This window comes from Coregonus clupeaformis, chromosome 17 (assembly GCF_020615455.1).
Source record: "Coregonus clupeaformis isolate EN_2021a chromosome 17, ASM2061545v1, whole genome shotgun sequence".
NCBI classification, from domain to species: domain Eukaryota; kingdom Metazoa; phylum Chordata; class Actinopteri; order Salmoniformes; family Salmonidae; genus Coregonus; species Coregonus clupeaformis.
In genome coordinates this window covers 6,040,971-6,057,361 of record NC_059208.1, presented here as the reverse complement: position 1 = coordinate 6,057,361, position 16,391 = coordinate 6,040,971, and the positions used below count along the sequence as shown (strand labels likewise).

General features: G+C 45.5%; 1 protein-coding gene across 2 annotated transcripts in view; it reads right to left on the bottom strand.

Moving 5' to 3' along the window:
- Positions 1-16,391, bottom strand: part of LOC121586520 (KH domain-containing, RNA-binding, signal transduction-associated protein 3-like) — a 165,999-nt gene that overhangs the window by 78,528 nt on the left and 71,080 nt on the right. The window lies entirely within an intron of this gene.

The window sequence follows — 16,391 nt, the reverse complement described above, 5'->3', positions numbered from 1 at the left end:
GAAAGCCAACCTTCTGAAGGCAGAGGAATTGCAGTTGCAGAGACAGAGGGTGGTCCAAAATACCCGCCCAATAAAGGCAAGTGACTTTATATCTAAGATGGGAGCTACCGATGACATTGAGGCATACCTGCATGCATTTGAGGCCACGGCCACTAGGGAAGCCTGGCCCAAGCAACAGTGGGTTGGTCTGTTAGCCCCCTTCCTAACCGGGGAATCGCTGAATGCTGTCCGGGACCTGGGCCCTGACCAGGTTACTGAATATGATGCCCTGAAGTCTGAGATCCTCAGCAGATATGGACTCACAAAGTTTGGTATGGCCCAGCGCTTTCACAGCTGGACCTTCCAACCAGACCAACCTCCTCGGGCGCAGATGCATGAACTTGTCCGAATCGCAAGGAAATGGCTGGATCCGCAGAGGAATACAGCAGCGGCGGTGGTGGAGGCCGTTGTGGTGGATCGTTACCCACGCGCCCTGCCTTATGAGGCAAAACGGTTCATCAGTCAACAGGCCTTGACCACGGCTGATCTGACCGTGGAAGCTGTGGAAAAGTACCAGGCCACAGCGGAGATGCTGAATGCTTCCCGAAAAAGACCCCAGGAGGGCGGCCCCACCACAAATGGGAAGAACCCGTCCAAAGGACCCCAAGGTCTCGAACCCAGCCACGTCAGGACTTATCCCGGCTCCAGGGGGAGCCAGAAACCAGGCGGGTCCAAGAAGAGTACACCAGGAGGGGGAAACTCGACAGTGTTACCGGTGTGGGGAGATGGGACATATCTCCTGGCAGTGTGGGAAACCAGCCGATGAACCTATGCCCACTGCGGAGTCCTCCAGCTCAGCACCCACACACCGGTTTGCCTCGCTCTTGGGAGTCGTAGATGGCGGCCCAGATCGACCCCCCACCTGCCCGGTAACTGTGAATCACCAAGATGTGGAGGCCTTACTGGATTCTGGTAGCCGGGCCACCCTGGTGCGTAAGGATTTGGTGGGCCCAACGTGTCTGACCCCGGGGAAAGTCCTCCCAGTTTCCTGTGTCCATGGGGACACCAGAGAATACCCCATTACTGAACTTACAATGACCAGCACACGGGACCATACACACGGGCGGGGGTGGTTGATTCCCTCCCCGTCCCTGTCCTAATTGGACGAGACTGCCCAGCCTTTTACCCACTCTGGAGAGAGTCTCAGGAGAGGATAACCCGAGTACCTCGGAAACGGAGAGGCAAGACTCATCCTGGGAAGGCTCCGGTGCAATCCTCCGAGTTACTCACTCCCGCCCGGGCTCTGATAGGGATGGCAGGTGCCCAGACCGACACAGAGACGGAGCTACAGAATCTGGACAAAGAACTGTCTGGTCTGAAGGGGACCGCTGAGAGGTATCGTTTGTTAAAGCAACAGTTAGACATGAAGACAGAAGAGTTAGATATCCTCCAGGCTAAACTCCAACAGAGCTCCTTCCCTAAGCAACAGGAGGAGCTGGAGAGGCTGCGCAGGACCATCGAGGAGTGTGAGGAGACCCTGCGCAGTAGTAAGGAGGTCCAGAAGAAGGCAGAGGAGAAGTACAAGGTGTTGGAGAACAAGATGAAGAATGCGGAGGCAGAGAGAGAGAAGGAACTGAAAGCTGCTCAACAGAAGCTAAACTCTGCTAAAACCAAGGCGGATGCGTTCAGTAAGAAACTCAAGGAGAGACAACAGGAGGCTGAGTCCCTGGTCCTAGAGTTGGAGGAGTTGAAGAGAGAGCAGTCTGGCAAGCACCACGGCAAAGCGGGGACGCCCTCTGCGGCGCGATGCCTTCTTCGCTGCCTTTACCGACGAGGACGTCGGTCCCGAGGAGGGGGATGTGTGATGTCACGAGAGGCTGTGTCCTGGAGGGACGTTACATCCCCCTGAGGTGGCTGCAAACCCAGACAGCTATGGCTCCATCTGCTGGTATGGTCGGGAACCCCACCCCTCTATGGCCAATCTTCCCACGCAGCTGAAACAAATGAGGAGCTGATGGGCTGAAGGTTGGGGAAGGAAAGGAGACACAGTCTCCAACCTGGGCTCTCTGGAGGACAAGAGTGCTGCACGTCCACTTCCATGAGGAATATAAGGATTTGGAGATACTTACCTGTGAGAAATACTCACCTTTGGATATATGCACCTGTGGAAATACGTGAGAGACATTTGGAAGGACTTTTTGCTGGGTTGGCCACTAGCTGCAACGTGGACTACAGTAAGGCTGGGGAAAAGTTATCTGAGCGAGTGAGAATTATGACTTTGGATGTGGAAGAGACATCCCTGAACTGTTAACCCTTAAAGAGCCACAAGAGAACAGAATTTTGTTATATTTTCGTTAATTTCCCAAGACCTATAATAAAATCCTTGTTTTGTTTGAACCTTGTCTCCTTGCACTACTTGAGCAATCCCGCTGAAAGCTGTGTAGCCTCTCGTGACGTCACAGGTTCTAATCATATCACAGTCATTCATCGTGCCATTGGACAAAGCTCTCTGTCTGGTTTGTAATATTTTGCAATATAATAGTAGGTAGATCAAATTTGACTTTCCCAGACATTTGAATAGCTTTCATGTTTTACCTCATGAAGATGTATAATGAGGGAGTCTGCATGTAGAGAGGTGAGTATATCTCTAGGGTATGGAAAATATTGGGCGCGATGGTTCCTCCCGTTTAGAAGGTAACCTTTGATGTATTTGAAGATATAACCTTGAAGGTTCAATGAGATGGATAACATCTGTGTTCAGGACCCAATAAAATGGTTATGTAGCGGGGGCCAGGGAGGGCCAGGTGGGGAAGGGACCAAGGGCAGAACCGAAGCCTTCAGGCTAGCACTGGTCAGTGGACACTTTAACTGGGGTAGTGGAGGGAGGATTTCAATAGAAACACACCCATTCTCTATGGACATATACAGTGCATTCGGAAAGTATTCAGACCCCTTGACTATTTCCACATTTTATTACGTTACAGTCTTTTTCTAAATTGGATTAAATAAACAATTTTCCTCATCAATCTACACACAATACCCCATAATGCCAAAGCGAAAACAGGTTTTTAGAAATTGTAACAAATGTATAAAAAAAGTATATTTTGCTATGAGACTCGAAATTGAGCTCAGGTGCATCCTGTTTCTATTGATCATCCTTGAGATGTTTCTACAGTTTGATTGGAGTCCACCTGTGGTAAATTCAATTGATTGGACATAATTTGGAAAGGCACAGTGGCCTCCATCATTCTTAAATGGAAGAAGCTTGGAACCACCAAGACTCTTCCTAGAACTGGCCGCCCGGCCAAACTGAGCAATCAGGGGAGAAGGGCCTTGTTCAGGGAGGTGGCCAAGAACCCGATGGTCACTCTGACAGAGCTCTAGAGTTCCTCTGTGGAGATGGGAGAACCTTCCAGAAGGACAACCATCTCTGCAGCATTCCACCAATCAGACCTTTATGGTAGAGTGGCCAGACGGAAACCACTCCTCAGTAAAAGGCACATGACACCCCTCTTGGAGTTTGCCAAAAGGCACCTAAAGACTCTCAGACCATTCAAAACAAGATTCTCTGGTCTGACGAAACCAAGATTGAACTCTTTGGCCTGAATGCCAAGCATCACGTCTGGAGGAAACCTGGCACCATCCCTACGGTGAAACATGGTAATGGCAACATCATGCTGTGGGGATGTTCTTCAGCGGCAGGGACTGGGAGACTAGTCAGGATCGAGGGAAAGATGAACGGAGCAAAGTACAGAGAGATCCTTGATGAAAACCTGCTCCAGAGCGCTCAGGGCCTCAGACTGGGGCAAAGGTTCACCTTCCAACATGACAAAGACCCTAAGCACACAGCCAAGACAATGCAGGAGTGACTTCGGGACAAGTCTCTGAATGTCATTGAGTGGCCCAGCCAGAGCCCGGACTTGAACCAGATCGAACATCTCTGGAGAGACCTGAAAATAGCTGTGCAGAGATGTTCCCCGTCCAACCTGACAGAGCTTGAGAGGATCTGCAAAGAAGAATGTGAGAAACTCCCCAAATATAGGTGTGCCAAGCTTGTAGCGTCATACTCAAGAAGACTCGAGACTGTAATCGCTGCCAAAGGTGCTTCACCCAAGTACTGAGTAAAGGGTCTGAATTTTCTTATTTTTTATAAATTATAATGTTTTTTTCTAAAAACCTGTTTTTGCTTTGTCATTATGGGATTTTGTGTGTAGATTGATGAGAAAAAACAAACAATTTAAACCATTTTAGAATAAGGCTGTAACCTAACAAAATGTGGAAAATGTCAAGGGGTCTGAATACTTTCCGAATGCACTGTACTTCCTAATAGGGCTGGCACAACTACCGTATAACCATGTAACCGACAGTTATGGATGAAGACCATCATGAAAATCAAATAACCGTCAATATTGTTGAATTTTTTTTACGAAAAGCTGACTGAATGACCACAAGGCAGCAGAAGCACACATAACAATAGGATGGTGTCATGACTCTCCTGGGTGAGGATGAAAGGCCTCATATCGGTTTTGACACCTTAACACTCTGTGGTAAATTAGGCAGGAGGGGAGTGTCTCCCTTTGCTCCTCAGTATTGGGAAATAACTATCCCTTTGTTACCGAAGGTTTTGCAGCCCAAAAAAAACTTCAACATCCAGCAATGAACACTTGGACAATATATTTCAAAATCTGAATGTTGGGAATGATGAGAAATGGAATATGCAAAATTAATGTATATTTTGTGATGTCATTAAAAATGGTATAAAGGCGTTATAATGAAAACATTGTAACTTGAAGAGCTTTTACACTGTGTTTACATCCTTTACCTTGTGTAGAAAATATCAAGGAGGAAGACAATATTTTCGTGAAAATAGGAATGTGATTTTAGCGTTCTAACAAGATCATAGTGATGATGATATTTTGCCTAGTAACTAGCCACGCCCGAGGGAGCTCAGAGAGCTTGTCAGTATGATGGAAACGCCCCTTTTTACCCGAGGGTATAAAAGATTGAGTTAAGAATTAACATACCAGACCAGACAGACTGAAGCTGCAGCTTTTGTCTCCATTGGTTACGACCCTGAAAATCAACACGAGGTGAAGACGACAAAGTCGCCTCTCTAACAATCAAGGTTACGGCTGAGTAGCTGTTCTAAGTACTGTATCTAAGAAGGTGAATTTAAGTGGGACCATCCTGTTACTTCAAACCATCGTCTACTACACTGCTCTCATCACCCCACTGGGGATCATCGACACGGCTGATTAGCCGTCCTCAGAAGACAACTTCCAGAACTAGTGAAAGTAAACAGACAACTAAGAAGAAGGACATTGTGACTTCTTGTGGACAATCAGAGCCTTACACCTTAGAATGAAGTAGAAGGCCCATCCGAAAGAGAAGGCCCAATCAAACCCTTTCCACAAAGGCCTGGGTCCAACAGAGATACATGACGAAGATCTTCAACACGTAAATACATGCATTACTTCTTACCCAAAAGGGTTGGCAGTTCGGGGCAAGGTATTAGAATTACAGTGAGAGTTGTTCCCAAATGTATCCAAGTGTTGCATCTCTTCCTCTCGCCCTCTCTCTCTCTTTCTTTAACTCTCCATCTTTTGTAACAAGTGTCATATTGCGTTAGTCCACTAGGGACCTGTCGTCATCGTATTAAGTTTCTAATCAATAACCTATACCGTGTGTGTATTACATTTACATTTACATTTACATCATTTAGCAGACGCTCTTATCCAGAGCGACTTACAAATTGGTGCATTCACCTTATAGCCAGTGGGATAACCACTTTACAATATGTATTTTATTTTAATTTTTTGGGGGTGGGGTGGGGTAAGGGGGGGATAGAAGGATTACTTTATCCTATCCCAGGTATTCCTTAAAGAGGTGGGGTTTCAAGTGTCTCCGGAAGGTGGTGAGTGACTCCGCTGTCCTGGCGTCGTGAGGGAGCTTGTTCCACCATTGGGGTGCCAGAGCAGCGAACAGTTTTGACTGTATCCTGTGTATCCTGTGTTATCATTTAGTTTGGTAGTAAATAAATAATCAAATCAATTTGTGTGATATGGAATGATCAGTAAGACTCAGGTTTGTGCAGATTCAAGAAGTCTGCGACGTTCAGAATGAGACTGACATGAGGTAAATGATTAATAAGTGACTGTTATCGATATCTATATATTATTGAGTTTAATTCGGGAGATGGTAACTCGTTAAACAACTTCTCCCGTGGTGCCCCAAATTCCTAATTAGTTAATTGTTACATGATTAATTTAATCTAGTAACAATTAAACATAGTAGGTAATTATTCGATAAATAACAGTCATCACATTAATGAAAGTCACGTCACAACAATGGATAGAACAAGCTTGGAACCTCTAACCCTGGCAATTTGACTGGTAAACTCATGGCTACACTCGCAATGGCTGCCTGGTACTGCGATGCAATAATTTCCATGGTAATGTATGATGTTAATTCAATTGATGTTAACTGATGTGGCTCATGAAACGGTATGCATTTTTCGTCATGTGATTTGACAGCACATATTTTACTTCCTGCTTTGCTCCTATGGGTACACTCGCAATGGCCGCCAGTCCACTCATTTTGCCATCATTGATTTGAATGGGGATGCCCGTTCTATTCACAGTGGAGTGTATTCATGGATGCCAAAGGAAGCCAGGCTTCCCCCAAAAATTGACCAACAAAAATACAAATTGACCAATGTTTATGATTGCGACTCTGATCCAACCATAAATTCATAAATTGTGCCTCTGGCCTGAGAGGATATAAGTTCAATATGTAGCTAGATGAAGTAGGCTAATACTAACTAGCTGGCTAATTGTTGCTCATGAAAGGAAGTTAGGCTAGCGAGCAAGCATTTTAGCCAGGTAGCCTATGACAACAAAAACTAAAAGCGTACTGTATGACAGAGTCATAGACTGTTTAGGCAACATGAAAGAGAGGAGGATGGCATTTCGTTTCTCTACAAGCAGGGTGAGTCAACATGTTTTTTCTACTTGTGCACACTGACACACACAGATAAATCAGTACCATGGACAGCCACATTATATTTAGCATATGTTGATTGGACTAAATTGTTTTTGGAATCTTTTAGTTGTCACTGTATTAGACTAAGCATAGGTGATTTGATGATGTTGAAATGTTGAAGTTGAAATAGTGCTGGAATAGTGGAGGCAGCTCCTGTTTTCTCGAGATAACTCTCCGGTGTTCTAAATCAATAGTTGTTTAGTAGTCCGAAAATGTCCGAAATATTAACTTGCTTGACCATGCTGTAGGTCATGTAACTGTTTGTTACATGCAATATGCTTCGTGGACTTCACCAGACAGATGTTGCTCTCCGGTTTTGTGATTAAACAAAGGTGGTTGAATTTATTCTGCAACTGTGTCTTCTTATTGTCTCGACCTTAGGCCTATATATCACGGAGGCAAGGCATATGAACTAACAGGTTATAGAGCAAACAACGCAATTATCACAACACATAGATTGTAATATGGCTTTTCTTCCTGGCTTGGCTTCCCCAGTGATTTTACCCACGTACCGCTACTGTCTATTCAGTACATGCAGTCAGAAGCAGAGGAGAGGAGAAAATGTGCGTAAAAAAATTATAATAAAAAGCAATCATGACATATATACTGTTATACAGGGCATTCGGAAAGTATTCAGACCCCTTGACTTTTTCCACATTTTGTTTCGTTACAGCCTTATTCTAAAATTGATTAAATTGCTTTCCTCATCAATCTACACACAATATCCCATAATGACAAAGCAAAAACAGGTATTTAGAAGATTCTGTTAATAAATAAATAAATACTGAAATACAACATTTACATAAGTATTCAGAGCCTTTACTCAGTACTATGTTGAAGCGATTACAGCATTGAGTCTTCTTGGGTATGACGCTACAAGCTTGGCACACCTGTATTTGGGGAGTTTCTCCCATTCGTCTCTGCAGATCCTCTCAAGGTTGGATGGGGAGCATCGCTGCACAGCTATTTTCAGGTCTCTCCAGAGATGTTAGATCGGGTTCAAGTCTGAGCTCTCGCTGGGCCACTCAAGGACATTCAGAGACTTGTCCCGAAGCCACTCCTGCGTTGTCTTGGCTGTGTGCTTAGGATCGTTGTCCTGTTGGAAGATGAACCTTCGCCCCAGTATGAGGTCCTGAGCGCTCTGGAACAGGTTTTCATCAAGGATCTCTCTGTACTTTGCTCCGTTCATCTTTGCCTCGATCCTGACTAGTCTCCCAGCTTGATGCTGCCACCACCATGCTTCACCGTAGGGATGGTGCCAGGTTTCCTCCAGACGTGACGCTTGGCATTCAGGCCAAATAGTTCAATCTAGGTTTCATCAGACCAGAGAATCTTGTTTCTCATGGTCTGAGAGTCTTTAGGTGCCTTTTGGCAAACTCCAAGCGGGCTGTCATTTGCCTTTTACTGAAGAGTGGCTTCCGTCTGGCCTCTCTACCATAAAGGCCTGATTGGTGGAGTGCTGCAGAGATGGTTGTCCTTCTGGAAGGTTCTCCCATCTCCACAGAGGAACTCTAGAGCGGGTTCACCTCCCTGACCAAGGCCCTTCCTCCCGATTGCTCAGTTTGGCCGGGCGGCCAGCTCTAGGAAGAGTCTTGTTGGTTTCAAACATCTTCCATTTAAGAATGATGGAGGCCACTGTGTTCTTGGGGATCTTCAATGCTGCAGAAATGTTTTGGTACCCTTCCCCAGATCTCTGCCTCGACACAATCCTGTCTTGGAGCTCTACGGACAATTCCTTCGACCTCATGGCTTGGTTTTTGCTCTGACATGCACTGTAAACTGTGGGACCTTATATAGACAGGTGTGTGCCTTTCCAAATCATGTCCAATCAATTGAATTTACCACAGGTGGACTCCAATCAAGTTGTAGAAATATCTCAAGGATAATCAATGGAAACAGGATGCACCTGAGATCCATTTCGAGTCTCATAGCAAAGGGTCTGAATACTTATGTAAATAAGGTATTTATTTATTTATTTGTAATACATTTGCAAACATTTCTAAAAACCTGTTTTCGCTTTGTCATTATGGGGTATTGTGTGTAGATTTCTCAGGACATATTTTTATTTAATCCATTTTAGAATAAGGCTGTAATGTAACAAAATGTGGAAAAAATCAAGGGGTCTGAAAACTCAGAGGCACATATTATTATTATTATTATTATTAAATATGTATTTTTTTTTTTTGCTATTCGAACGGTTATTACGGTGACTGTGGTCATTTGGCTGGTCAATTACTGTCATCCAAAATTCCATGACCATCACAGCACTACTGGCTTAGCATGATATCAGATTGTTACTTGTGTGACATCTGTAACATCTGGATCTTTGGCATACAGGCTAATAAAGCCATGGTAGTGATGTGAAGAAATTGAAACCAAGCTGTCTCCAGATTTGACTTTCAAATTGCTGCATATCATTTTCATCGCATCTTGAAGTCTTGCTTCTCAAATTACATAGGCTTTGAGTTAGTTGACAGTTTTGATAAAGCAATCAAATAAATAATAAAAGGAGACTATGTACTGGCTCTATGAAGCTGGACAGCATTATATTCCAAGAATGAAATGAAAGATGAAGAGAATTCATCTTAACTAGGATAACAGATGTATCAGTAAGCTGGAATCTCTTCTAAGCCTCAACTAATCCCAGGAGGGAGTAGATTCCTCACATTCTGAGGAGAGCCTAGATTAATATTAATATGTGGCCTCACGACATGCCTTACAGAGAGCCTGTCTTCGTTCCTCAATGCTCTGGTTGTCCTGAGGGCAATATTCAGTATCCTGTGGATGAGTCAATGCCTCGTTGTTGGTTTCAACAGTTCTGTGATGTGTCAGTGAAAACCCCCAAGGTTCATGGCTATGAGGATTTTAAAACATCTGTGCCTAAAATGTGTGGATATATTCCATCTATAATACCTTGCTGTCCCCTCTATCCAAACAACCTAAACTGCAGTTTGGTGTTATATATCCACAGTGGTTTGCTGAATACGTATCAAGAATACAGTTTTCACTAAGAGTGCCCTCTCCTCCTCTGAACCGGTGGTGACTGTAGTGGTGGATGCATTTCAACTGGCCCTGCCTCAATCCTTAAGTCCAAGAAAAATATATTGTTTGATGGGGGCTGTGGTTCTTCTTCCTCCATCAAAGAGGATAGATATGTCATTAAAATGGTATTTACAGCTTTAGAAGGCCTCAGTGTGCTTCGGTGACGGCTAGGCTCTACACAGTAGGGGGCCTGGCCCAGCTCTCAGCTGTCTAGTCCTCTATTAGACATGGAATCACTTAAGAGAAGCAGCGCACTTATTTAGACCACATCCATCCTTCCATTTAAAATGCTTCAACTGGAGGAGATTTGCAGGATTATGCTTGACTTCCACATCAGGCTGTGAGCGGTGAGGAGTTGAGATGAGGGGGTGGAGAGGGGGGGTTGGAGTGGGGGTTTGGGGGGCAATGAGGTTATTACGTCCTCTAATGTCACATTGCAGACAGGGTAAATGTTACGATGTGATATTAAGAAGATCAAGCATCAGAGGTCTAATAGCGGTCACATCAAATATTGATCATGTAAACTATGTGGGGAATGCATACGTTGCATTGGTGGCTAAACCGTGACATTTTCACCAAACTCCTTGAGACTAGTTGATAGATGCATAAGGTTAAGGGTATTACATTTCTTCCAAACAGGAGGCAATGTGGTCCTGGGCAGTAATGGTCACACACCATGAGTTCGGCGACAAATGCTTAGACATTATTCTTCTAAATGTATTCTGTCCTGCTCCTTACTCTGTCTTCATGTTGTTTTTGTTATGTTTTTCCAAAAGAAAGACATTATGTCTTTGTACAAACTTCCTCAGGCAGAAAATGTCCAAGTCTACTTTTGTGATGGTAAACCATGTCAGAGCTTTGAGAATTTAGACATTACAGAAGCAGAGATACACATTTTATGCAATGTTTCTGTGATATAGCATGATCAAAACATTATTACAATAAAATGCTTCTTTGGGCTCCTACATAAAGAAGAATAAGTAAAACTGTCTAACTCCACATTCTTACTCAATTGGCTGGAACAGACTGGTGCTTTAGAGTTAACTAAACGTATATATTTTTTAAGTACTTTTTTAATGTAATAGTGTCTTAGTTGATTTACCAAACATTGCGGTGAACACACACCGTAGCCTAAGCATACTATATATTTCTGTTTCAACTTAATACTAAAATACTTCCCAGTCAAACAAAGTGTCATGATACAACATTATAGTATGTGTATATTATATTAAGAAAGAAACAACATTTGTAAGAATATAAGTGGTCCGTAGGTTTGGACAGCTAGATCTACCAGGTTACAGATCAATACCAGAACTACCTGCTGTCATTTCAATGTGTCAGTCTTGTGTTAGCCCAGTGTTTGATGTAGATTCTATTTTCCCCTCAAATTGCCCCCTGCTTGTGACTCTTTGTAGATTTCCATGATAACTGACAGACTGTGATGAAAAGCGCCATACTCTGGGTTTCAGTCGGTTAAGTGGTTACCTGCAGCCTCCAGGCAACATTGTGTGGTCAAAAGAACTGCATATTAACACAGAGGGAATTGAACTAATTTATCTCGGTTCTTTCAGACATACAGGACTGTTAGGGCTGAAGCACAGGGAAAAAAACCTGACATTAAATTGACATTTAATATAAAAGAGTTCAAATTCACTGTTTGTTTTTTAATTTCCTCTTTATTAAAAGTTACAGTATTATTGTTTTCTTTCTGCAATAGAGATAATGAGTCTTACATTTGGCTGTTAAGTGAAATTAAGGACCAAATGAATAGAAATGCTGGAACAGGAACTTAATGTAATTTTTCTGTAATGTTCTGAAGCAAAGCCTTAATGAACTGTGCAACACTAGAACATCCCTGGTCAGTTTCCTCACAACAGGAGACCAGGCACTCCTTGCCTCTGTTCATTAAATCAATCTCAGACAGAAATCACACTAAAATACATTTACATTTCAATTGTCAACACTTCCTTCGCTTCCTCCACATCTCCATCTCCGTTTGTCAGAGGACCCTTTGTATTGTGATGGAGAAATTATCACTACAAACTGCCACTGCATGTCTTTGTTTCATTCGTAATATGAACACAAATTCGGTGTGATTCAGTGTATCTGGCTGTGAACCTAGAAAGAGAAAGCGCTCAGCTCAACACTCAGACCCTCCCACCATGCAGGGTTCAGTCTCAGCTCAACACTCAGACCCTCCCACCATGAAGGGTTCAGTCTCAGCTCAACACTCAGACCCTCCCACCATGCAGGGTTCAGTCTCAGCTCAACACTCAGACCCTCCCACCATGCAGGGTTCAGTCTCAGCTCAACACTCAGACCCTCCCACCATGAAGGGTTCAGTCTCAGCTCAACACTCAGACCCTCCCACCATGCAAGGTTCAGTCTCAGCTCAACACTCAGACCCTCCCACCATGCAGGGTTCAGTCTCAGCTCAACACTCAGACCCTCCCACCATGCAGGGTTCAGTCTCAGCTCAACACTCAGACCCTCCCACCATGCAAGGTTCAGTCTCAGCTCAACACTCAGACCCTCCCACCATGCAAGGTTCAGTCTCAGCTCAACACTCAGACCCTCCCACCATGCAAGGTTCAGTCTCAGCTCAACACGCCGACCCTCATGCCGCAAGCCAATTTCACTCTGGCTCCTTGACAAGGTCAGTCTAGCGGCAGGAATTCGTCTTGGCCCCTAATCTGGAGATTACATCTCCCCTCTCTCTCTCTCTCTCTCTCTCTCTCTCTCTCTCTCTCTCTCTCTCTCTCTCTCTCTCTCTCTCTCTCTCTCTCTCTCTCTCTCTCTCTCTCTCTCTCTCTCTCTCTCTCTCTCTCTCTCTCTCTCTCTCTCTCTCTCTCCCTCCCTCCCTCCTCCCTCCCTCCCTCCCTCCCTCCCTCCCTCCCTCCCTCCGGGTTCTTTGCTGTGAGGTAAGTAACGTGCCCAGACCTGCGTACAGCCAGCAAATAATGTCCAGGATTAAGACTGAAAACTCCCCCTCCCTGCAGCCCCTGGCAGCCCAGCTATGGTAAGACTGAGAGCCCCTCCACCACTGCAGGAGGCCTCTTTCAACTCAGCAGCCTGCCCGTTGGTACCAGGAATACACCCAACTAACCTGTTCAGTTAGCTCTCCTCTCTTTGACTTCAACCCCCTAATCATTCTCATAGAGAGGATAGAGTATATAGGGATGCAGTTATCTTTGGCCTGCCCCACCCTGCCTTACTGATAGTATGGGGAATACAGTGCCTTCAGAAAGTATTCACACCCCTTGACTTTTGCCATATTTTGTTGTGTTATACCTTGAATTTAAAATGGATTAAATTTAGCATTTTTGTCACTGGCCTAGACACAATACCCCATGGAATTATGTTATCTGACATTTTTACAGTTTGAGTCAATAAGTATTCAACCCCTTTGTTATGGCAAGGCTAAATAAGTTCAGGAGTAAAAGTTTGCTTAACAAGTCACATTATAAGTTGCATGGACTCACTGTGAGAAATAATAGTGTTTAATATGATTTTTGAATGACTACCTCATCTCTGTAACCCAACACATATAATTATCTGTAAGGTCCCTCTGTCGAGCAGTGAATTTCAAACACAGATTCAACCACAAAGACCAGGGAGGTTTTCAAATGCCTCGCAAAGAAGGGCACATATTGGTAGATGGGTAAAAGAAAAGCAGATGTCCCTTTGAGCATGGTGAAGTTATTAATTACACTTTGGATCAATACGCCCAGTCACTACAAAGAAACATGCATCCTTCCTAACTCAGTTGCCAGAATGGAAAGAAACTGCTTAGGGATTTCAGCATGTGGCCAATGGTGACTTTAAAACAGTTACAGAGTTTAATGGCTGTGATAGGAGAAAACTGATGATGGATCAACAACATTGTAGTTACTCCACAATACTAACCTAATTAACAGAATGAAAAGAAGGAAGCCTGTACAGAATACAAATATTCCAAAACATGGATCCTGTTTGCAACAAGGCACTGAAGTAATAATGCATTTTTTTTGCCAAATCAATTACCTTTTTGTCCTGAATACAAAGCGTTATGTTTGGGGCAAATCCAATACAACACATTACTGAGTACCACTCTCCAAATGCATGCTGGTGGCTGCATCATGTTATGGGTATTCTCTTATTCGTTTAGGACTGGGGAGTTTTCAGGATAAAAAATACATTCTAGAGGACATGGTTCAGTTTGCTTTCTACCAGACACTGGGAGACTGTCACGGTTTCGGCCGAGGCAGCTCCTCCTCCTTGTTCGGGCGGGTTTCGCCGTTCGTCGTCTCCGGAGTACTAGCTGCCACCGCTCCATGGTTTCTGTTTGACTAGTTTTGTCTGATTAGTCACACCTGTCTTGTGTTATGTCTAATTAAGCTCCCTATTTAGTTTCCCTGTTATGAGTGTTGTGTTGTGTGTAATTGTTTCGTGTTGGTGTCGTTTCGTACCTGTGTTTTGGTACGCCACCTCTGTATTGCCTACTTCTCGATTTAGAGGAGTTTTGCGCGCCTGTTTTGGGCGCTTGTGTTTCACGCCTGTGTGCGTTTTGCCTCTGGCTATTTTGGATTATTGCATTGCATTTTCCAGTAAAGTATTTTGGACTCTCCTTCTGCTTCTGCACTTGATTCCACACCACACCATTTCTACACGGCCCTGACAGAATTACACACCACTTCGATGGAATCAGCAGGAGCACAAGTCGACAGCGTGGAGGGACGTCTCCAGGGACAGGAACATCGCATTAATCGGATCGGGCACGCGTTGGAGGGCGTCATGGACACTCTTCGGGCGCTGGGAGATCAGCGGTGTTCCCACAGCCCCACCGATCGCTCCATCACCACCAGAGAACCTGCCTACTCATCCACCGGAACCCAGTGGGATTCGGCTCTCGCTCCCGAGGGCGTACGACGGCTCCGCTGCCGGGTGTCAGGGCTTCCTTCTGCAAGTGGAGCTCTACCCTAGCCACTATACACCCGGCGCCCTCGGGATACGAGAGCGTTTCCGCCCTCATCTCCTGTCTCACCGGCAAGGTGTTGGAGTGGGCCAACGCCGAATGGAGGGGAATAGACTCCCGCCACAGTCACCTATGCGGAGTTCTCCCGCCGCTCGTGCGGTCTTTGACCATCCACCAGAGGGAAGAGCGGCGGGGGAACGTCTATTCCACCTTCGACAGGGGGATGAGGAGCGCTCAAGAATTCGCACTGGAGTTCCGGACTCTAGCGGCTGACGCGGGGTGGAATGAGAGGGCCCTCATAGACCATTTTAGGTGTAGCCTTAGGGAGGACGTCCGCAGGGAGTTAGCGTGTAGGGACGCTACGTTAACTTTTGACCAGCTTGTGGACATGGCTATTCGTCTGGACAACCTACTCACGACCCGCGGACGTCCCAGATGGGGGCCTCCCATTCCACCCTCCAGCACCTCCGAGCCTAGTCCGATGGAGCTGGGAGGGGCTGGCGCTAGAACTAAAAGAGGAAGGAACCCGAGGGGGAGCAGTCTCCCTGCACCAAGTGTGGCCGCGGAGGACACACCGCGGCTAGGTGCTGGGGAGGGTTCCCTGAGGAGGGAGATGGCAGGCCATACAGTAGGGAGTCCACCCAGGTGAGTAGGCGCCCTACTTACCCAGAGCTTTCTGTCGTCCACTTTACATTGCCTGTTTGTTTTCCACAGGTTGCACCTCGTTCCCAGCATAAGGCGCTAGTCGATTCAGGCGCAGCTGGGAATTTTATAGATCGCACATTTTGTGTTAAGTTAGGGATTCCCCTCCTTCCAGTCGATAAACCTTTCCCCGTACATGCTTTAGATAGTCGTCCGTTAGGATCTGGGTGGATTGGGGAGCTCACAGCGCCACTTAGGATGATGACGCAGGGGGGTCATGAGGAGACGATTCAACTCTATCTGATTGACTCTCCTGCGTATCCGGTGGTACTGGGGCTTCCTGGTTAACCACCCATGATCCTACTATTTCGTGGCGAGAGAAGGCTCTTCAAGGGTGGTCTGCTCAGTGTGAGGGGTTTTGTCTGGGTGTTTCCGTAGGGGGCGACCTCGGTGGAGAGTCCGAACCAGATGTCAGCACTGCACATTCCTCCTGAGTATGAGGATTTGGCACTTGTGTTTAGTAAGACCCGAGCGGCAAGGTTGCCACCTCATAGACAGGGGGATTGTGCGATAGACCTCCAGATAGGAGCAGCGCTCCCGCGAGCCATGTGTATCCTTTGTCACAGGAGGAGAAAAAAGCAATGGAGACGTACATTGCCGAGTCTCTGAGACAGGGATACATACGGACCTCTACTTCTCCCGCGTCCTCGAGCTTCTTTTTTGTGAAGAAGAA